This window comes from Schistocerca piceifrons, chromosome 2, assembly GCF_021461385.2.
Source record: "Schistocerca piceifrons isolate TAMUIC-IGC-003096 chromosome 2, iqSchPice1.1, whole genome shotgun sequence".
NCBI lineage: Eukaryota > Metazoa > Arthropoda > Insecta > Orthoptera > Acrididae > Schistocerca > Schistocerca piceifrons.
In genome coordinates this window covers 942,945,272-942,969,935 of record NC_060139.1, presented here as the reverse complement: position 1 = coordinate 942,969,935, position 24,664 = coordinate 942,945,272, and the positions used below count along the sequence as shown (strand labels likewise).

Here is a 24,664-nt window from a genome sequence, read left to right as displayed (position 1 = left end):
ATAAGCACAACTCCAAACATCAACTTAGAAGGAATAAGAAAAGAAAAGTTAAATAATCTTCTCTATTCTTAAGCAATGCGCGTTTTCAGTCAATCTGACACAAATCACCATCATCGCCCCACCACGCCTGCAAATATCTCCAACACCAGTGAAAAACATGTAAAAGCAAAAAGCATTCAAGAGCCGCGTGACAAAATAAAGCGTAACCGTGTGACGTCCCAAAGCGGTCTTAAAATGTCTCCCAATCAGCGACCAGTACCAAACCACAATCCATCTTGCATCACCTGAGAAACTGCAACAGAGTACAGCACCGGCAAGATGACAGCTACGCCTAATTATGATAATTTAGAATTTAACTTACTTTTAAGTAGACTAAAGAAAAAAGAGATACTGCAGACAGCACAGTGGTTGCTACCCAGGTTGCACCATCCAGAGGGTGATTCTCTCTGTGTGCCAGTAACAGAGCGGATAGACAGATTCTTCCTAAGGGCAGAAACACTCCTACAACAGCAAAGCCGCTGCTCGACTTCATGCTCCAGGTCTGCCTCCGCAGGTCAGAATCATTTGACTTGGACAAAATATATACAGAACATATAAGAGCACACGGACGAACATATTTCGATTACTCACAGACAGACAGTGAAACACCCAGAACACATAGACAGAAAATGAATATCTTACAACATAATACAAAAAATAGTACCACAGTTAGAGCGGAAATCCCTAAAACAGTACAAGACTTGCTGGCAGATAATGTAACTAACAGTGACCACAATGTCCTAACGAAAGCGTACTGTAACAAATTAACGGAAATTATCCAACAACACAACTTAGAAAACATCAATGGAGGTATCGATTACAGAGCACACGAACTAACACAGGTAATACAACATGCACAAAACACATCAATACCGACAGCAAAGAACAAAAAACGCACGCCAATATCATGGACCAACGAAATCACGGGACTCAAACAAGATGCCAGACGTAAACGAACGGAACCGGTCGCATCTTCTGACTTCCACATGTTCGGCCCAGTGAAGGATGGACTCAGGGAAGCAGAACGCGCATGATGTGGAGATTATTGTTGCAGCAAGACATTGGCTCCCATATCGAGCCACAGAGTGGTACCATGCGTGCAAAGTGGCGTAAGGCCGTGGCATTCAATAGAGGTTAGGTTGAAAAATAGGGTCTTGAAGCTAAAAGGATGGTGGAAAATATGGCGTGCTGGAATATTCGATATAAACAATCTGCTTCCAGAAAAACATGTGTTGATTACTTACTGAATGCCCGTCTTATTTTGTGAATTGCATTACACATAATGTATTGTCTAAGTCACATTGCATCTCGTTTCTTGTCAAACATAGTTTATTTTCTGTATTTTCAACCTTTTATTACATATGTGTGTTTATACTATCCTCCATGTAATACTCTTCATTTTACTTCGTTTTAATAAGAAAAACATTTGTGAATGCTTTCTCATTTTTACGGTAAGTTGCAGTTCCTATTCGTTTTGGTTGTGGGCGTTGTAATTATTTCAGTAGTAATCTATTCTCACAAATTTGAAAATTTGTTCAAATGGCTCTGAGGACTATGGGACTTAACTTTTGACGTCATTAGTCCCCTAGAACTTAGAACTACTTAAGCCCAACTAACCTAAGGACATCACATACGTCCATGCCCGAGGCAGGATTCGAACCTGCGACCGTAGCGGTCGTGCGGTTCTAGGCTGAAGCGCCTAGAACCGCTCGGCTACACCGGCCGGCCACAAACTTCAATCGTATTCTTTAATACACGAATCTCCCATAATATTTAACCTTTTTTGACAAAATTAATACAAACCATTACAAAACATTGTGTTACTCATTGGATTTGACACAGATAATATAAACTCACTCAAAAGGAATAGCAGACTCACTGTAGCCATTAGACATAAACACGAGTGTTACATTGTGACCTTTCTTTCAAACTATTCTGCTAGTTTAGTTTTCAGTAGGTAAAACTCTTTTTAAAATCAAACCCCAAGGCATCACAGCGGCACATTCTTTTCATTATATGCATTAGTTCTTCACAGTACGTTGGAGTGTTTCTTCGTTATATTGTTCTTTTACTCAACTAGCGATCAGCCACTTTACACAATAAACACTACAAAATACGCTCCAGGAAAGACTTAAAATGTAGCTAGCTGAAGGAAAAGAATATACCAGACTGAGATTCACTGGAATAAACCTTTGAAGACGTAATTCACTCACGAAAGAAGTAACTTTTAAAACAAATTATATGTAGAAGTGGAAAACGTTCACCGAAAGATCTCAAGTTTGTCGGGAGAAGCAATAGACAACATATCTCTTTTTGTATATAACTTATTTGTACCCAACATTTGAGAAGGTGGCCCACCTCACCTCTGTTAAAAATAATGAGAAAAATTAGAAAGGAAATAGTGTGTTAAGAAAGTTCTAAGTGCCAGATGAGGAAACTGATTGGTTCTAAGCGATAATAAGAAAGTTTTTGCTCCAAGTGCCGTTAGTACGAAGAAACTATGTTTTACTTGTGGTAATACATACAAGGGGCGATCGAAAAGTTACTGTTTGACGAAGTCGCTGCGGGGTATATGCAATGTAGAGCGACTCCAATGCGGATTCGTAAGTACACACGTGTAGGCAAAGGATTAGTGTGTCATTTGTATCTTTCCGACGTTCGTGCGGTAAAAACAGAAACGTTAACTACACTCATGCTCATAAATTAAGAATAATGCTGATACATGGTGAAACAACGCTCTGGTGGGCGGTTTGCGGGTTTAAATCACCTCGGGCTATGACCATGCGGTGCATTTGACCTGCTGTCGTCGCACGGTGGCGGTGGCAGCAGTCCGCATACGCAGAGGTGTGTTGGAGCCTGTCAGAGCACTGTGGAGCGAGTATGTGTGCAGACGTTTTCAGACGTGTTAATGGTGACTGTGTGTTGAAAATGGCTCAAAGAATACATATTGATGACGTTATGAGGGATAGAATACTACGGCGACTGGAGGCTGGTCAAACACAGCAGGTCGTAGCACGGGCCCTCCGTGTGCCACGAAGTGTGATTTCAAGATTATGGCAATGATTCCAGCAGACAGGAAACGTGTCCAGGCGCTACAGTACGGACGTCTACAGTGTACAACAACACAAGAAGACCGACATCTCACCATCAGTGCCCACAAAAGGCCAAGCAGTACGGCAGGTAGACTTGCTTGTGACCTTACCGTAGCCACTGGAACAGCTATCTCCAGACACACAGTCTACAGACAACTGAACAGACATGGTTTGTACATGGTCATTGGAACAGTGGTCCAAGATTATTTTCACGGACGAGTCCAGGTATAGTCTGAACAGTGATTTTCGCCAGGTTTTCATCTGGCTTGAATCAGTAACCAGATACCAACCCCTTAGTGTCCTCGAAAGGGACCTGTATGGAGATCGTGGTTTGATAGTGTCAAGTGGGATTATGATTGATGCACGTACACCCCTGCATGTCTTTGACAGAGGAACTGTAACAGGTCAGGTGTATCGGGACGTCATTTTGCACCAGTATGTCCGCCTTTTCAGGGGTGCCGTGGGTTCCACCTTCCTCCTGACGGATGCTAATGCACGGCCCCACCGAGCTGCCATCATGGAGGAATACCTTGAAACAAAAGATATCAGGCGAATGGCCTACCTGATCTCCAGACCTAAACCGCATCGAGCACGTCTGGGATGCTCTCTGTCGACGTATCGATGCACGTCTTCAAACCCCTACGAGACTTCAGGAGCTTCAGGAGGTACTGGTGCAAGAATAGGAGGCTATACCCCAGCAGCTGCTCGACCACCTGATCCAGAGTATGCCAACCCGTTGTGCAGCTTATGTACGTGTGCATGGTGATTATATCCCATATTGATGTCGGGGTACATGCGTAGTAAACAGTGGCGTTTTGTAGCACATGCGTTTCGGGTCGGTTTTCTCAACTTATCACCAATACCGTGGACTTACAGATTTGTGTCGTGTGTGTTCCCTTTGTGCCTACGCTCTTAGCGCCTGTTTTGTGTAGTGCAACGTTGTGTCGCACCACATTCTGCAATTATCCTTAATTTATGAGCAAAAGTGTATAACGACGTTATTACTAAATGCGTCCAAACAGGACCAACGTGTTGTTATTCTTTTCTTGGCTGCTGAAGAACGAACACCGGTAAGACACCCATCGGATAATGAATAATATGTAAGGGCAAAGAATTAAGGTGAATTGTCCGGCGAAACTGCGCCAGCGGGTGCTGCTGCTTTATTATAATGCACATCTCCGTATCACAAGTGTCGTAACGGAGAAGTTACACCAACATGGCACTCGAGCAACCGCCATATAGTCCCGATCTCTCCCAGTACCATTATTACGCGATTTGTCCCTTAAAATGGCCTTGAAGGGTCGACAATTCCTGTCGGACAAGGATTTGCGGTAGACAGTTACTGACCCGTACACACAGCAGGACTCGGTGTTTTTCCTCAACCTGGTGCTTCGGTGGGATGATTGCCTTAATGGTGACGGCAGTTCTGCCTGACTGGCAGGCCGATTTTAGAATGTACGGCTTTCGAACGGAGACTTCCTGATCGCCCCTTATACATGTACAGAAATAAGGTAATAACATTTTAACTTGTATAACGGTAGTCAACAAAAACCATTTCTCATTTTTAAAATTTTTTTTACAGGAGAATAAAAAATTAAATTCACGAAAAAAATCATTTCTGTTACTTACGCAACTCCATTCTTGGGCCAGATGTTGCAAAATTTACTCTGCAGTTCCCTGTACTGTTGAGGAAGAAATCACAACATTGTCAACAGGTTTTTCTATAAAAATTGATAGACACGATTGCTTTTTCAGAAGAAGAACGGCGTGGTATACATCGTCTACGGTCTTTCCTCTTTTGAATACGCTGTCATTTTTTCAATACTCTCTTTCAGAATGAGAACTTTTAATAGCTATTTGAGGAGAAGGGAGGAGGAGATTAATGTTTAACGTCCCGTCGACAACGAGGTCATTAGAAACGGAGCGCAAGCTCAGATTAGTGAAGGATGGGGAGGGAAATCAGCCGTGCCCTTTCAAAGTACCTCCCGGCATTCGCCTGAAGCGATTTAGGGAAATCTCGTAAAACCTACGTCACGATGGCCGGGCGCAGGGTTGAACCGTTGTCCTTCCCGAAAATAGCTTATTTAGATGGATGAGTGTGACACACTTTGATCGTACTGCATTTGGAGATCTTACACGCCTACATTAACAATCTTTAAAATGAAACTGCATTGGAATTATACGGAATGTGTTCATAGCTTTAGCTAACAAAACTCCTAAGGGAAGCACAGCCTGGCACAAAGACAGTGCACCTTCTAGTAATGCGTCTTTGAAGCATTTCTTCGTGATTTGACACCTGAAACAAGTCTAGGGACATGCAGAAGAGTATACGAGAACACAATATCTCTGAAAACACGTCTTTGAAAGAAAAAAAAAGCCCTTAGAACGTTTTTCATTCCATTCTGCAATTGTTCAACTGTCTCCGTACTGTTGGTAACCAATCTGGGATCCTTACCAGGAAGAAATTAACAGACGAACTAGAGAAGATATAAAGATTATGTTCATTTCCTCGCGGTCTCATTCCAATGCTAGAGCGTCCCGGAAAGGCCCCACGTAATTCAGAGGTGGACACTGCAACACTGACATTGAACATCACGGAGGAGATTAGTGTTAAAATTACAGGAGCTTACGTTTCAAGAAGAGTCGGACGATATATTATTTCGTCCCTAGCACATTTTGCAAATGGCCATCACGGTAAAATTAGAGAAACTGAGGCTCACCAGTGGCTTACCGTTAGTTGTTCCTCCCGCTCGCCATTCACAAATGGAGTAAGGAACGGACGCAACGACAGTGTTAGGTACAGTGCCCTCTGCAACACGCCATAAGTTGGGTTTGTGAAATATATACACTCTAAGACAAAAAATAAATAAATAAATAAAAATAAATAAAAAACGACGCACCAGGAAGGAATTATCTGGATAGAACGGAAATCTGCATCTACATCTACATCCATGCTCCGCAAGCCACCTGTCGGTGTGTAGCTGAGAGTACCTTGAGTACCTCTATCGGTTCTTCCTTCTATTCCAGTCTCGTATTGTCCGTGGAATAAAAGATCGTCGGTATGCATCTGTGTGGGCTCTAATCTCTCTGATTTTATCCTCATGTTCTCTTCGCGAGATATACGTAGGAGGAAGCAATATACTGCTTGAATCCTCGGTCAAGGTATGTTCCCGAAACTTCAACAAAAGCCTGTACCGAGCTACTGAGCGTCTCTCTTGCAGAGTCTTCCACTGGAGTTTATCTATCATCTCCGTAACGCTTTCGCGATTACTAAATGATCCTGTAACGAAGCGCGCTGCTCTCCGTTGGCTCTTCTCTATCTCTTCTATCAACCCTATCTGGTACGGATGCCACACCGGTGAGCTGTATTCAAAAAGTGGGCGAACAAGTGTACTGTAACCTACTTCCTTTGCTTTCGGACTGCATTTCCTTAGGGTTCTTCCAATGAATCTCAGTCTGGCATCTGCTTTACCGACGATTAATTTTATATGGTCATTCCATTTTAAATCACTCCTAATGCCTACTCCCAAATAATTTATGGAATTAACTGCTTCCAGTTGCTGACTTGCTATATTGTAGCTAAATGATAAAGGATCTTTCTTTCTACGTATTCGCAGCACATTACACTTGTCTACATTGAGAATCAATTGCCATTCCCTGCACCATGCGTCAATTCGTTGCAGATCCTCCTGCATTTCAGTACAATTTTCCTTTGCTAAAACCTCTCGATATACTACGGCATCATCCGTAAAAAGCCTCAGTGAACTGCTGATGTTATCCACAAGGTCATCGGTAGTTGTGTACATGTACAGACAAACAAATGATTACAATTTCAGGAAAACTGGAAAATTTGTTCAAGAGAGAGAGTCTTGCAAATTGAGCAAGTGAATAAAGCGTCGGTCCACCTCTGGCCTTTATGCAACGCCCACGCCTTATGGCGTGCGGCCGTCAGGTTGGTATCCCACTGCTGTCCGGGGCGTCTGCAGATTCATCTTCACTGGACATCGGAGCTCAGTTCGAACCGGGACCCATCACTGAAGACAGTTCTACTCGAGTCAATGAGATTCCAGGGCAAAGACGTATCTGGAGACGTCCTGGGCAGCAATTGGATGCCAACGGTCCCTCAACCAGGAGTGATGGTCTGGGGTGCAACTTCTTTTCAGACGAGTACCCTTATGGTTGCCATCTGCGGCACCTTTCAGCTCGTCGGTTCGTCAACGATATTCTACGTCTCGCTTTGTTTCCCTTCATGGCAAGCCACCCTGGACTTACACTTCAGCAAGATAATGTCCGCTTGCTGATGTCCAGAGTTTCTATTGCTTGTATTCGTGCTCTCTGGACATCAAGGTCGGATCTCTGTCCAGTTGAGTTCGGAGCAGTATGGACAGCGCCCTCCAACCACCTCAGGATTTTGACCATCTTACGCTACAGTTGGGCACAATTTGCGACGACATCCCGCAGGAGGATGTCCAGCAACTCTGCTAATCAATGCCAAGCCGAATAAGTGGCATACGGGCCAGAGGTGCACCAATGCGTTATTGACTTCCTAAATTTGTGAAGATCTTCCTCTTAAAATGTCGTGTGACTAGGGCCTCCCGCCAGGTAGACCGTTCGTCGGGTGCAAGTCTTTCGATTTGACGCCACTTCGGCGACTTGCGCGTCGATGGAGATGAGGGATGAAAATGATGATGCTCAGGACAACACAACACCCAGCCCCTGAGCGGAGAAAATCTCCGACCCAGCCGGAAATCGAGCCCGGGCCCTTAGGATTGACATTCTGTCGCGCTGACCACTCAGCTACCACAGGCGGGCCTCGTCTTCTCGAATAAAACTGATACTGTAATCATTTTGTTTGTCTACACATGGACTGTGCGGCTGGTCCCGGCGGAGGTTCGAGTCCTCCCTCGGGCATGGGTGTGTGTGTGTTTGTCCTTAGGATAATTTAGGTTCAGTAGTGTGTAAGCTTAGAGACTGATGACCTTAGCAGTTAAGTGCCAATAGATTTCACACACATTTGAACATTTTTGTCTGCACATGTAAATCGCTTCTAACAATTTCCGTCCTGTTGAGATAGTTTCTTTGTGCTGCTTTATTTTTTGTCTTAGAGCAAAGTAGGTGCAGATATGCACGTAACGTGGTATTAGAATGGGAAACTTATTGTATCCCTTATTTTAATCATTTGCCGTTCCGTGAACTATTGTTGTAGACATTCTTTCCATGAACAAATAACTTGGTATCCAATGTTCGTTAAGTGGATGAGAAAATAAACAAATTCCTTAACATAATTGATTTTTATGCACGGTGCTGGGTTGTTGTGGACTATATTCTGTGTTTTCTTTACTAAACTTTAGGAAATTGATAGAAACTAAACAATGCTCTTCTTTGGAAACGCCCTGCTCGGAATTTTTAAATGCCACACCACTCTCAGTTCAAAAATGGTTCAGATGGATCTAAGCACTATGGGACTTAACATCTGAGATCATCAGTCCCCCAGACTTAGAACTACTTAAACCTAAATAACATAAGGACATCACACACATCCATGCCCGAGGAAGGATTCGAACCTGCGACCGTAGCAGCAGCGCGGTTCCGGACTGAAGCGGTTAGAACGGCTCGGTTACAACGGCCGGCCACTTGCAGTTGTTAGTCAACAGGTATCTTTCTTTAAGGCTAAGAATACTAAAAGATTTCCTTCGTGGTTTTGCTCAGTGGGGTAGATGCAAGCGTAAAGAATTCCATCAAAGCACTGCGACTTAAGGGTGTTCAAATGGTTCAAATGGCTCTGGGCACTATGGGACTTAACAGCTATGGTCATCAGTCCCCTAGAACTTAGAACTACTTAAACCTAACTAACCTAAGGACATCACACAACACCCAGTCATCACGAGGCAGAGAAAATACCTGACCCTAAGGATGTCAGAACCTGTTTTTCATGTTGTAGCGTCTATTCCCGTTTTATGTATCTTTTGGTGTTCCGTGGCGTACTTTAATTGCTGCCAGCGTTCGCTATGTGCCCATAGTGATAGAAGAGCTGCCCGCTCTCCTCCTGGTTGCTTGAAGGGTGCCGTTATTTCCTACAAGTGGAATCGTGTACTTCGTCGTGTATCGTCTGAAAATTTGCTGACGGGGTTTGTGTACGATATTCTTTTGCTTTTCTTGCACTGTTGAAGGTTTGACCGGGTATGTTGAAAACCTACAGTATCAATATCGAAAAATATTTTTGTTTAGCAACAGTTGTGAAAATGTAATTTTTTTAGGCTATGTATGTGTTACACTTTCTGAATGACAAGTGGTGCATGCAGTAGAAAAGTTTCTGAAGAATAAACACTTTCCGTCTGCTTTTAAAGCTACGTTGCTGATTACTAAGTCTGTCAGTGGCCCAGGAAGGACTTCGACTTACACCCAGAAAAACATTGATCATACCCTGTATCCTCAAGGATCGTGCTCAGTGGCACCAGGGTGTAGTACTATGTGCACGAAGAGAGGCTATAGTGTTAGTGATTCATTTGTCATGATCATCGGCGAACAGATGGAGATCAGGAGACCTGCATGTGTACTCTCTGTTTTGGCTTTGTAAGCAGTAACTGTATTGACTGCAGAGGTGAACGGTATTTGCAAAATTCTTTCCAGGGTACAATCGGGCCCGCCGATGAGTTCATAATCATGCTGAATACCTTCAGCCATTTGAATACCGACGCCTCGTGGGCCAGAGGGAAGCTGGATGGGTTTATAGCAACACATGCTACACATATTGGGCACAATGTATCGTTAGTGTGTCGCCGCTTTCAATTATGGAATATTCCTACACCTGTAGACCAGGTTCTGGATATCTACACATCTGGCCATTAAAATTGCTACACCAAGAAGAAATGCAGATGATAAACGGGTATTCATTGAACAAATATATTATACCAGAACTCACATGTGATTGCATTTTCATGCACTTTGGGTGCATAGATCCTGAGAAATCAGTACCCAGAACAACCACCTCTGGCCGTAATAACGGCCTCGATACGCTTGGGCATTGAGTCAAACAGAGCTTGGATGGAATGTACAGGTACAGCTGCCCATGCAGCTTCAACACGACACCACAGTTCATCAGGAGTAGTGACTGGCGTATTATGACGAGCCAGTTGCTCGGCCACCATTGACTAGACGTTTTCAATTGGTAAGAGATCTGGAGAATGCGCTGGTCAGGGCAGCAGTCGAACATTTTCTGTATTCAGAAAGGCCCGTGCAGGACCTTCAACATGCGGTCGTGCATTGTCCTGCTGAAATGTAGGGTTTCGCAGGGATCGAATGAAGGGTAGAGCCACGGGTCGTAACACATCTGAGATGTAACGTCCACTGTTCAAAGTACCGTCAATGCGAACAAGAGGTGACCGAGACGTATAACCAATGTCACCTCATACCCTAACGCCGGGTGATACGCCAGTATGGCGATGACGAACACACGCTTCCAATGTGCGTTCACCGCGATGTCGCCAAACACGGATGCGACCATCATGATGCTGTAAACAGAACCTGGATTCATCTGAAAAAATGACGTTTTGCCATTCGTGCACCCAGGTTCGTCCTTGAGTACACCATCGCAGGCGCTCCTGCCTGTGATGCCGCGTCAAGGGCAACCGAGCCATGGTCTCCGAGCTGATAGTCCATGCTGCTGCAAACGTCGTCGAACTGTTCGTGCAGATGGTTGTTGTCTTGCAAACGTCCCCATCTGTTGACTCTGGGATCGAGGCGTGGCTGCACGATCCGTTACAGCCATGCGGATAAGATGCCTGTCGTCTCGACTGCTAGTGATACGAGGCCGTTGGGATCCATTCCGTATTACACTCCTGAACCCACCGATTCCATATTCTGCTAACAGTCATTGGATCTCGACCAACGCGAGCAGCAACGTCGCGATACGATAAACCGCAATCGCGACAGGCTACAATCCGACCTTTATCAAAGTCGGAAATGTGATGGTACGCATTTCTCCTCCTTACACGAGGCATCACAACAACGTTTCATCAGGCAACGCCGGTCATCTGCTGTTTTCGTGTGAATGCTCTCCCACGCCCGGGTTCCCGGGTTCGATTCCCGGCGGGGTCAGGGATGTTCTCTGCCTCGTGATGACTGGGTGTTGTGTGCTGTCCTTAGGTTAGTTAGGTTTAAGTAGTTCTAAGTTCTAGGGGACTGATGACCATAGATGTTAAGTCCCATAGTGCTCAGAGCCATTTGAATCATTTTTTTTTGTGAATGCTCTGAAAAGCTAATCATTTGCTATCACAGCATCTTCTTCCTATTGGTTAGATTTCGCGTCTGTATAACGTAATTTTCGTGGTGTCGCAATTTTAATGGCCGGTAGTGTACATGCTACAAAAACACATCAAAATCGACGCACTGTGCAAACAGCGGTGGTCGACCGAACATCATCGAGGGTGTCATCTGGGAGCACCTTCACACGTCTTGTGTCAACTGGACCACTGGGAACCGTCTACATGCAGAAGGACTAAGAACACTCTTGAATGTGGGCGGGCTACCACTGGCACCTCGACACCACCAATCATGGATACTCTGGTGTCGTAAAAGAGTTAACTGGAGATTGGAATGTCGCTATTTTGTCTTCAGTAAAGAGAGCAGGTTCTGTCCCTATGCGACTGATGGACGTATACGGGTACAGTGTGAACTTAATGAGCTGCCTATTGCAGTGTACATCGCACACGACACGCAGGTCCCATCCCAGTTTTCATGGTGGGCTGGCGGGTGGCATCAATTACAACTCGCGGTCACATTTCGTGATTCTGATGGACGAAGTAACCAGTGCTCGCTACATTACACAGGCTGTTATCACGGTGCCACTACCATTTATTTGACAGGAAGCTGATATGATTTTTCAGCAGGAAAACACACGACCACATACGACTACTACGACCCAATGTGCCCTTCGTGCTGTAAAACAACAACCGAAGCCAGCAGGATCACCAGATTTAGACATGTGAGTTCCATTTGGTCTGAATTTCTCATCATATCCTCCTACAATGATCAGTACCATGGAAGTTATTCCCTGATGTCTTAACACATACCCCATCACTCTGTCTGTTCGAATAGTCAGAGCTTTCCAGATATTCTTTTCCTCACACATTCTGCAGGTGACCTCCTCATTTCCAATCTTATCAGTCCACTTAATCAGCTGTGTGCTTCTATAATGTCACATCTCAGACATTTCGATTCTCTTTTATTCCGATTGTCCCACAGTCCATGCTGCACTTGCATACATTTCTGTTTTCCAGACGAAAATTTTCATATATTTCTACTTCAAATGAAGGCCTCTGTTTCATATTAATATTTATCGAGGAAGTCCCCTTTTCCTGTGCTAGACTGTTTCTTACATACTTCTAGCTCCGATCATCATGCGATATTTTGCTTCCAAGTTAGCAGAATTCCTTCACTTCTTGTACTAAGTGGTGCGTAATATTGGCATTACTTTTAATGCTGTTGTTGTGTCTGCTGCTCCTCATTACTTTAGTCTTTTTTTGATTTTCTGTCAGTCCATAAAACGTCCTTATTAGACTGTTCACTTCATTTTACATTTCCTGTAATTATTTCTTAATTTCACTCAGAATAATCAGTGTCATCAACGATTGTAATCATTGATATCGTTTCACCTCGGCTTTGACTTCCTCTCCTGTATCCTTGTTTTAGACTTTGTTTCTTTGATATACGGATTGAACAGCAAGGAGAGAAGGGCTGCATCTTCGCCTTATACCTTTTTTAATAGAGTGCTTCCCACTTGGTCTTCAGTTGTTACTGTTTGCTCTTGGTTCTTAAATCTGTTGTACAGTACATCTACTTCTTTGAGAATTTCGAAAATCTTACATCATTTTATTTTTCATAAACTTTTTCTACGTCGACAGATCCTGGGAAGGTGTCCTGACTTTTTTAAAGTCTTGCCTCCAGCAACGCCAGAACCTCGCCTCTGGTCATTTTACCATTCCTACAGCCAAACTGTATGACAGTTATGGGATGTTATTATAGTACTGATCGTGACCAAGAATAATCGATGCCGCAAAGCTATGGCCGCAATGTTCAAATAAAAGATACTAATTAATCTTATACTTGGATGTTTATAGCTAATCTTACTGCTGGACTGGTGTTACCAACTGCTTACAGTGTCTCTTGTGATAGTTTACTATATGCTTAATAGGAAACTGCTTGTGACTCTCTTGCGGAAGGGAAGTAATACGTACATAAAATTCAGTTCGGTGGTGCTTCTGGGCCAACCCGAGTTATTCCACGCAACTGCAAATACTGTGAATGACTTTAATATTAACAATAACAATGGTCTGTATTAGACGTTTCGCAGTCAGGTGACACGACAGGAGGTGCAGATGTCCTTGCTTTTCTCGTGAAATCTGAAATTTAAAACACAAAACAATCACGTTATATATAAAATGATTTACCACTAGCTCTCTCTGCATCACCAACTGCTGGCTTACCTTCTGGCCTGAAGAAAGATACGTGATAGTTCAGGAAAATTGGTATCCGTGCTGTAGTCATAAAAAGTGCAACATTACATGACATTACTCTCCCTAATCATAACGACTGCAAAGTGCAAACTCAGTCTTAAAAGTATTAGGATCTTAAAGCAGTGACAAGGATCCCAGGAACACAGCTTAGAATCTTCGATCAAGAAAATATAATTTCATTTAAACGATAATGATGCTCACAGTAACACCTCGAACATCCGTGAGTCGAACATGTCGTACAATAAAACGATCACCCAGTTCTAATTACAGGTTTCCTAATCAATAGCTGCCAGGGGCAACGAAAGATTGATTTTCAGTGTTTTTTGAAACGGTCCTACTGATTACTAGTTGGACCGTTACACTGAGAGCAACCAATACTTCAGTATCTTCTTTAATTTCCTACTCTGTAATAGAAAGGAAATGGGCAAGGGAACACTAATGAGTAGAAACAATTACGGAAGATCAGAGTATGAGACTTCCCTCATAATATCCTCTGATTTTAGTGCAGCTTGTGTCTGTCACGAAACTACATTATTTCTGAAAGATCATTATTGTTTTTACCACATAATTTTCTAAGGCTCTAATAACGATTACATGAATTTATCAGTAATTACTTTTTTTCCAGTGCCACCATTAAGGCATAACACGATATGGTGGAAGTTACGCTTGTGAAACGTGAGTATGGACAAAATCTTTTTCACTTAGTCTACCCACTACACAAGTGCTTTGTTTTTTTATGGCGGATCTATGACTAAAAGTGGAACAGACAGGTACCTATGCTAAGTACCTCATATGATAAATATCTCATGAAAATCTCTGCATTGTTTGAACTTCCTGCGTTGGACCGGAAATTGCTTCATTACTCACTTTGAAAGAGATAAATGAAAACAACAGTCTAATACAACAGAAACTACATAACGGCTACTGTAGTGCTGTAGAAATTATTGTTATTATTATTGTTATTGCTACTGACAGTGTCCAGACACAAAGCATTAGCAGCCTGAAATCTTCCAATTTCTAGCAATTCATATATAAGGAGTCCAGCACTCAAGTGATTTATGAACAGTAATTATAGCCCACATATTTTAACTTGGTTGATTTTAAACAGGGTGGAAGTTTTGGTTGAAACAAGTGTCGCTATGGAGGTGCATGGTGCAACTTTCTGTTCTGAGGAGTTGAAGGTAGTACTCGCAATGCACTGGAAGTTGCTTCAGCGCTTATTGTATCACAACAAATGAAACAGAAACACTCCAGTAAATATTTAAATATGTGGAAATAGAAGTTTTCCTATCATATCAGTGAAACAAGTAAGGACTGGAATGCACTCGTAGCATGTTTCTGACGTGCACTGTCAGCGAACGAACCAAATATAAAAGCGCTTGTTAGAAATAAGTTCAACCAGCCTTCTCACTCACTCATTAATTCTTGCTTTAACACGAGGGTTATTCAGAAAGTAAGGAACGATCGGTCGCGAAATAAAAAAAAAAAAAACAGTGAAAATCTCATGAAGCTTTGCACAGATGCATTTGGCACTGTGTCTCGTACACCCGTCGATCGCATCATGTCGCTCTTTCAGTTACGAACACACAGTGAGAAAGTAAATATGGCTAGAAATTAGCGTCTCCCACCAAGTATGACGGCCTGCCGAAGGATTTCGCCTGAAGCTATGCAATCCACATAACATAACTGTCATGCAGTTCGTTCTACGCGACAATTGTCGGCCGCACTCTGCAGGGGCAATGAAGATGCTGCTGCAACGTTTTCGATGGGGAGTGTTCGATCACCTACAATATAACCCGTAATTGGCTACCCCTGAAGTTCGTCTCTGCTCAAATGAACCACTGGCTATGACGACAATATTTTGACACAGAAAACGAGCTGCAGTCCAGAGTAGAAGAGTAGAAAACTGTCGAAAAGCACTGGCGGCTGTCTTCTATACCGAAGGAATTGAAAAGTTGGTACATCGCTACAACAGATGTCTAAGCCTGAGCGGCGACTGTGTAGAGAAGTAGCTGGAACGTGTAGCTAACCGTTGCAGGTAAAACAGTTTTGATTTTCAGTGTGGTTTTCATTTCGCGACCTATCGTTCCTTACTTTCCGAAAAGCCCTCGTAAAATACGTGCAAAACATAAAATTCATTTAGCTTCACTCATTTTAAACATGAAGCTATTCAAATAGAATCATTTTCCATGCTTAAGTTTAGATCAGCATTAATGTTGAGCTGGTGGTAGTATTAGCTAATATGTGACTGCACCCGTGAGTAATGGTCTCAGAAGGTTGGGAATCACTGCCCTAAGTGGTGCTAAGAAGGGAAGTACAAAAGGATATTCTAGTGTTAGGCGCAGAAGAGGGAACACGTACCAGGCTTCAAGAGAAGTAGACGCAAGTCTCTGATGTTAGCAGACTTCCGACTACTGCTGTTGGAGGAAATCAGCTGCTCATGGGCAACAGCGCTGACTCAGAGGCGCTGATCTGCGAGTTGTGTGTTAGTTTCGGTTAGGTATTGTTCATTCTGAGACCACGGTCTCGAAATGCAAACTTTTGTTCAAACAGTTTCGGTGGTATCATTAAATCCCTCATCTTAGAAAAAATATTCAAATGTGTGCGAGAGCTTAAGGGACCAAACTGCAGAGGTCATCGGTCGCTAGACTTACGCACTACTTAAACTAACCTGTGCTAAGAACAACACACACGCCCATGCCCGAAGGAGGACTCGAACCTCCGGCAGGAGAGGCCGCGCAGTCAGTGAAATGGTGCCTCTAACCGCGCGGCCACTACGAGCGGCTCCCTCATCTTGAGTTTTAGAATGAATTGAAAATTAGTTTTTTGTTTCCAGATACTTGCTATCGAAGAACTGCTGATGGGTGGCTTTGCATTCATGATTAACGTTCTCTTAGCTATAATACGGGTAACGGCCTTGCCACAGTGGATACACCGGTTCCCGTGAGATCACCGAAGTTAAGCGCTGTCGGGCGTGGCCGGCAATTGGATGGGTGACCATCCAGCCGCCATGCGCTGTTGCCATTTTTCGGGGTGTACTCAGCCTCGTGATGCCAATTGAGGAGCTACTCGAATAGTAGCGGCTCCGGTCAAAGAAAACCATCATAACGACCAGGAGAGCGGTGTGCTGACCACACGCCCCTCCTATCCGCATCCTCACCTGAGGATGATACGGCGGTCGGATGTTCCCGATGGGCCGCTTGCGGCCTGAAGACGGAGTGCTTTAGCTATAATACGATGATCCATCCAATTGTTTTTGGTTCTATCGGATTGTATGAGCCTTGTGCCCCCATTTATTAGACACGACGCACTTCAGTTACATTTGTCTCACCCTTTCGCCTTGTGGCCCATACACATCAGATTTTTGTGTGTTATATTAGTGGCCCCATTAGGAGATTAACGATAAATTGATTTTGTTTTATGCGTATGTCATTGCTACCTAAACTGTTACGACATCTGAAAAGGGATGAAAAACATTAGATGAGTGGAAGTAATATGAATGATGATGAATGATGATGATGTTTAGTTTGTGGGGCGCTCAACTGTGCGGTCATTAACGCCCATACAAAGCCCAAATTTTACAAGTCAAATTTTTATACAACCCAATCTAGCCACTGTGACGAATGATGATGATGATGATGATGATGAAATGATGAGGACAACACAAACACCCAGTCCCCAGGCAGAGAAAATCCCCAACCCGGCTGGGAATCGAACCTGGGACCCCGTGATCCAGAGGCAGCAACACCATAATATGAATGAGTCGTTTCCTTTTTGGAGGATGTATATTCCTCCTCCTGATCACTTAACTGAGTTGAAGAGTACCGGCACTTGCAATGGTATTTAGCTGCCAACATCAGATCAATTTTCGTTCAAATGGTTCAAATGACTCTGAGCACTATGGGACTTAATATCTAAGGTCATCAGTCCCCTAGAACTTAGAACTACTTAAACCTAACTAGCCTAAGGACATCAATCCATGCCCGAGGCAGGATTCGAACCTGCGACCGTAGCGGTCACGCGGTTTCAGACTGGAGCGTCTAGAACCGCTCGGCCACATGGCCGGCAGATCAATTTTACTCCTTGTAATTCAGAGCGTAGTAACCGACCCTGTCAGGATAGTTCACTTATACCGGTTGTCGCTCGTATGGGTCGTCAGGTGCATTTTCTCTTCACAGCTGCAGTCAGCCAACATACGACGCCCAGAATTGGCGGGAAGCGTCTGTTTGTTTCCAATTACAAACAACATGATTTTTGAAATGTAATTTTACGTGCTCGTTCGATAGAGCGTTCCGAAATTAGTCTAGTGGCTTATTCGCTTTGTCTGTATGTGCTAACAGGAACAGTAAAACGCGAAGAATTATCACTGCTCCAGCAGCAGCGACTGAGCAGCGCTGCTGCATTGCAGTAGCAGTCATAGTGGGCCAGGGCGGTGTTGTCGCTACTGGAGTACGCGTTTTACTGTCTCTCTTAATATACAGCGATGAAGGGAATATCGCACTAGACTAAAATGGGACCGCTCTGTCGAATGTGCTAGTAAAATTACACTTTAAAAATAATTTTGTTTCTAACAGGGAAAAACCGAAGCTTTCCATTGACGCTGCGTGAAAGACTTTACGACCTGTATTTGTTTGGGCTGAGTCCAGCTACACGATGCAAAAAAGAAACTGCAAATATCTGTCAAAATACTAGAGAAAATGCGTCTAACGACTCTTAGAACAGACACCTTGTATACAGCCCCCAACCCTCATGTTAAATATACGTTATACTTCATGTAAGTATTGGCTAAATTTAAAAATTTAAAATGCTGTCATAATCTAATGATTAATAGGTATAACACCAAGTTAAATGTTTCGCACAGTGGACAGTTGCTTTTTCTTAAAAGTGTGTATTTGTCTTCAGACAGGGTAACTCACAGCTTGCAAATCCCCAGACCATATTTATCCAGTATTTGAGAATGAGAGCATTTGGGGACTTCCAACAAACTTTTGCCATTTTTTGAAACTAGAAGGATATTTTCATGTGGTAAATGAGCTTTTAAAGAGTTAAAGTTTGCCGTATCTGGATATGTCAGATTAACTTTATTTGTCAAAACAAATTTGTCAGACTTTACTTGTACGTTTATCAAGGAAAATATCCAGCAACGCTACAGTATGTAATCTACTTTGCATGGGAGTGTTTGTGCGGAGTTAACTATCCTAAGGTCACTGATATATGCAAAACTTCTTTCTGACCGAACTACTGAGCTATCTGATCGGGAGTGGCAGAGAGGTACTTCCATACTGAAGGTACGGTACGAAAAAGGATTTAAGGTTGTTGAGATTAGCTCAGTTAACAACTCAGTTCGCTCGGATGGGAGGAGAAGCCTCACCTCCCACCACTCAACTCCACTGTACTCTGGTTTGAATTTCTGTACTAGTATGCATGGATTGGACAAAAATTTGGAACCGGCACATACTTGCATACTTGAAGATAAATGCAGATGCTAGCCGAGCCTGCATGTTGTACTGTTGTATTTGACAACGAACGGCACCCGTGGAACGACCTCAGTCGTGGCCAAAACAGTGTTCTGCGTAGTTGTGAGTGCGTTATGTTGGAGCTAAGAGAATTCCAACGAGGGCACATTTTTGGTGCTGGTGTGGTGGGCGCTCCGGTAACCAAGGTCTCCGAAGTGTTTGGTGTTTCAAGAGGCACCGTGTCGAAGATTCATACCACATACAGGAAAAGTGGAAAAACATAACCAAGCGGACAAAAATGTGTGTAGAGTGGTCGTGACAAGCGTTCACTGAAGAGGGCTGTGACGAAAAACAAAGGGACGCCAAACGCTAAAGTTACTGCAGAACTGAATGTTGTACACGCGAAATCTGTCGGCATCAAAACAACACGCAGAGTGCTTTAAAAGGTGGAAATTGAAGGGCAAGCTGGAATTTATAAACCACTCATTAGTTTCGGAAATGACTATAACGGAAAAAGAGAGCCAGAGTTGTAAAAGCTGCCCTCTAGAACAATGAAGTATGCCGTTTAGTCGGATGAGTCTCGTTTCACACTGTTTCCAACTTCTATCCGAGTTTACGTCCCAAGAGTGAAACATGGCTGGGTTTAGGTGATGATTTTGGCAGCTATACTGTGTCATCAAAAGTATCCGGACACCACCAAGCCGGCCGAAGTGGCCGTGCGGTTCTAGGCGCTGCAGTCTGGAACCGCGAGACCGCTACGGTCGCAGGTTCGAATCCTGCCTCGGGCATGGATGTGTGTGATGTCCTTAGGTTAGTTAGGTTTAAGTAGTTCTAAGTTCTAGGGGACTGATGACCACAGAAGTTGAGTCCCATAGTGCTCAGAGCCATTTGACACCCCCAAAACATATGTTTTTCATATTAGGTGCATTGTGCTGCCAGGTACTCCATATCAGCGACCTCAGTAGTCATTAGACATTGTGAGAGAGCAGAATGGGGCGCTCCGAGGAACTCACGGACTTCGAACGTAGTCAGGTGATTGGGTGTCACTTGTGTCATACGTCTGTACGCGAGATTTCCACACTCCTAAACATCCCTAGGTCCACTGTTTCCGATGTGATAGTGAAGTGCAAACGTGAAGTGACACGTACAGCACAAAAGCGTACAGGCCGAACTAGTCTGTGACTGACAGAGACTGCCGACAGCTGCAGAGAGTCGTCATGTGTAATAGCCAGACATCTGTCCGGACCATCACGCAAGAATTCGAAACTGCATCAGGATCCATTGCAAGTACTATGAAAGCTAGGCAGGTGGTGAGAAAACTTGAATTACATGGTCGAGTGGCTGTTTATAAGGCACACATCACGCCGATAAATACCAAACGACGCCTCGATGGTGTAAGGAGCGTAAACATTGGACAACTGAACAGTGGAAAAACGTTGTGTGGAGTGACGAATCACGGTACACAATGCGGCGATCCGATGCCATGGTATGGGTATGGCGAACGGCCAGTGAACGTCATCTGCCAGCGTGTGTAGTGCCAACAGCAAAATTCGGAGGCGGTGGTGTTATGTTGTGGTCGTGTTTTTCGTGGAGGGGGCTTGCACCCCTTGTTGTTTTGCGTGCCACTATCACAGCACAGGCCTGCATTGATGTTTTAAGCACCTTCTTGCTTCCCACTGTTAAAGAGCAATTCGGGGATGGCGATTGCATCTTTCAACACTATCGAGCACCTGTTCATAATGCACAGTCTGTGGCGGAGTGGTTACACGACAATAACATTAGTGTAATGGGCTGGCCTGCACGGAATCCTGACCTGAATCTAATAGAACACTTTTGGGATGTTTTGGAACGCCGACTTCGTGCCAGGCCTCACCGATCGACATCGATACCTATCCTCAGTGCAGCACTCCGTGAAGAATGATGTGCCATTTCCCAAGAAACCTCCCAACACCTGACTGAACGTAAGCCTGCGTAAGTGGAAGCTGTGATCAAGGCTAAGCCTGGGCCAACACCATACAGAATCCCAGCGTTACCGGTGGAGGGCGCCACGAAATTGTAAGTCATTTTCAGCCAGGTGTCCGGATACTTTTGATGACACAGTGTATTTCGTGGTATTCCTTGAGGATCATGATTACTCTGCAAGGCCGCATTACTGTCAAGGATTATGTGACTTTTTGTCAAATCAGGTCCATCCCATGGTACAATGGTTGTTCTCCAATGGCGGTGCTGTTTTCCAATAATATGGGGTCGCTGTTCACGTAGATTGCTTCGTCCAGGACTGGTTTTGTGAGCAAGAGAATGAAACATCTCAACTCCCCTGGCTTTGCAGTCTATCTGAACTTGCCATTATTTTACAGGGAGAATAGTACCAGATTCCCTTGAAAACCATGCAGGACCTGTATTTATCCATTCCGAGACGACTGGAAGACGTTTTGAGTGCCACACCGTATTACGTATGGTAATGGGTCGTGTTTTCGTTGTTTACATGTTTCTGTCCACCCCCTGTGGAACCTACCAGATGACTCACATTAGGTACTACTAGAGTCTCTAAATTCTTAACTACTGACTGTCAAGTACTTTATCTACACGGTACAACATTGCACTGCCACACAGAGACCTAATTGTGTGACATATGTGTCCTGTTTTAGGAGAACAATATGTATTTCAAGTAAAGTGTTATTGTTAATCTCTTGTTTTGTTTATTCTTTGGCGTGTATAATTTGTATTCCAGTTCTATACCGGTGACTAGGTCTGGTCATACTTTGGCACGACGTCTCCGTATTGTGTGTTAGAGACTTTGTTTGGTCAGTCTGTAAGCACCCATACAGCAAGTATGTTTCCCCACTGAAGTTTACATTCTCATATTTGGGTTGCGAAGTAAAGATATACAGTGCTGCATATTGGACATTCGATAAAGATTCGCAGATTCGATATTTTATCTACGAGGTTTGGAACTTAAATAGTGGCAACTATTTATTCACAACCGATACGGAAGAATTACATGTTTGCACCTGTTACTGTCCTTCAAAATAGTTTCCAGCGTTGTACTGAACCCGTTGCCAGCGATGTGGAAGGCGTGGTATACCGTTAGCAAAGCCTGTTCTGTTGGTGGTGCGAATGGGGCGGTCTAAAGTCATGGTGATTCTCGTGTACGACTGTGATGGTGTTATCCTAACGCAGTACGTTCCTCCACTGCAGACCGTCAATGCACAATATTACTATTCGTTTTTGGAGCATCACCTTCGACCAGCTTTGCGAAAGAAGCGGCGACACTTTCTGAGCAACCCACACATCATTTTGCACGACAATGCGCGGACGCATACAGTGCAAGCTGTGGCTCTCTGTTCGGTCGATGGGTGTGGATAGTACTGTACCATCCACCATACTCCCCGGACTTAGGTCCTTGTGACTTTGATTTGATTCCGAAGATGAAGGAACCACTTCGTGGCATTCGCTTCAGAACTGTTCCAGAGATTCTACAGGCAGTAGACAGCTCCATTTGCACCATCGACAGAACAGACTCTGCTAACGGTATACTACGCTTTCCACTTCGCTGGCAACGGGTTCTACACAGTGCTGGTGACTACTTTGAAGGACAGTAACAGGTGCAAACATGTAACTCTTTTGTATCGCTTGTGAATAAATAGTTGCCATTTTTTACGTTCCAATCCTCGTATTTTCTTATTTTTGTTTAGGGCTCAGTTTTGACTTATGAATATCAGAAAAGAATCTATTTGTGCTTTGGGACATTTTCGTGCAGTTTCTTCCCTAGCTTTTTAGTATTCCATAAAAGTCTCTTAATTATTATTATTCAAGTATGGACCCAGTAGCACCATGCAAATTACAATCCATCAATGCGAAGTTTGATGGTTGGCCTTTCTTTGTATCCAAATTTTTTTCATCCTTTCTGAATGAAATCTATTTCTTTCATCAGACCACGGTGTTCCAGACCGTTTTCTAATTTCCCTCTGACCAACTTTCCAATCAAATATCTTTTGTCTGAATGTTTTCCTATCTGAAAGGTCTGCCTGAGTTATACCGGCTGCTTTAATATCCTCCTTAATCGCAGCAATCCATATCATTGGCTCCGTTTTGGCCTTACTTCTATTTTCGTAGAGTTCTACTATTTGTTTTGTCAACCTAGTTTGTGCTTTTCTTTTAATGTGCCCGTAAAATTTAAGTCTTCATTTTCTCATGTCACGATGTACCGGGTGATCAAAAAATCAGTATAAATTTGAAAACTGAATAAATCACGGAATAATGTAGATAGAGAAGTAGAAATTGACTCACATGCTTGGAATGACATGGGGTTTTATTAGAACCAAAAAAATACAAAAGTTCCAAAAATGTCCGTAGATGGCACTTCATCTGATCAGAATAGCAATAATTAGCATAACAAAGTAAGATAAAGCAAAGATGATGTTCTTTACAGGAAATGCTCAATATGTCCACCATCATTCCTCAACAATAGCAGCAGTCGAGGAATAATGTTGTGAACAGCACTGTAAAGCATGTCCAGAGTTATGGTGAGGCATTGGCGTCGGATGTTGTCTTTCAGCATTCCTAAAGATGCCGGTGGATCACGATACACTTGCGACTTCAGGTAACCCCAAAGCCAATAATCGCACGGACTGAGGTCTGGGGACCCGGGATGCCAAGCATGACGAAAGTGGCGGCTGAGCACACGATCATCACCAAACGACGCGCGCAAGAGATCTTTCACGCGTCTAGCAATATGGGGTGGAACGCCATCCTGCATAAACATCGTACGTTCCAGTAGGTGTTTATCAGCCAGGCTGGGGATGATGCAATTCTGTAACATATCGGCGTACCTCTCACCCGTCACGGTAGCAGTTTTGCTGTCCAGCGCCATCTGTCGGACATTTTGTGAACTTCGTTTTTTTTTTTGGTTCGAATAAAACCCCATGTCATTCCAAGCATGTGTGTCAATTTTTACCTCTCTATCTACATTATTCCGTGGTTTATTAAGTTTTCAAATTTATACTGACTTTTTGATCACCCGTTATATCTGTGTATTCTTTTACTTCCTTATCACTTCTTAGCCTGTAAGATTCTCCATCAGTAACTTTAGGGCCTACTATTTTCCTAATAATATTTCTTTCTTAGTTTTGAATTTCTTCAATATCCCTCTTCCTATTTAAAATTAAATTTTCTGCTCCATAAAGACATTCAGGTTTGATTACCGTGTTGTACTGTGTAAGTTTACTGAATTTAGGAAGTGATTTTTTATTATAAATATTTTGTGTTAATCTGAATGCAGTTGCCATCTTTTGACAGCGAACTTTATTTGCAGCTTTTTCCAGACCGTTTTCTTGTATGATTTCTCCCAAGAATTTAAACTGAGATACTCTTTTTATTTTTCCATATTTCGTGTTCAAAAACTTTGGTGCCTGTTTGTTGCATGCCATGTATTTCGTTTTTTCGAATGATATTTGTGGTCCCACCTTTTCCGAGACTTCTTTAAGAATTTCAATGTTTTTTTGAGCTGTGGTAACATCCTTAGTTAAAAGTGCCAGATCATCTGCACCCCAAAGGCGAGCCA

General features: G+C 43.4%; 1 pseudogene; it reads left to right on the top strand.

Annotated features, from left to right (window-relative positions):
- Nucleotides 1–16,552: 16,552 nt before the first annotated feature.
- On the top strand, nt 16,553–16,669 carry LOC124778304 (annotated as a pseudogene).
- The last annotated feature ends 7,995 nt before the right edge of the window (nt 16,670–24,664 follow it).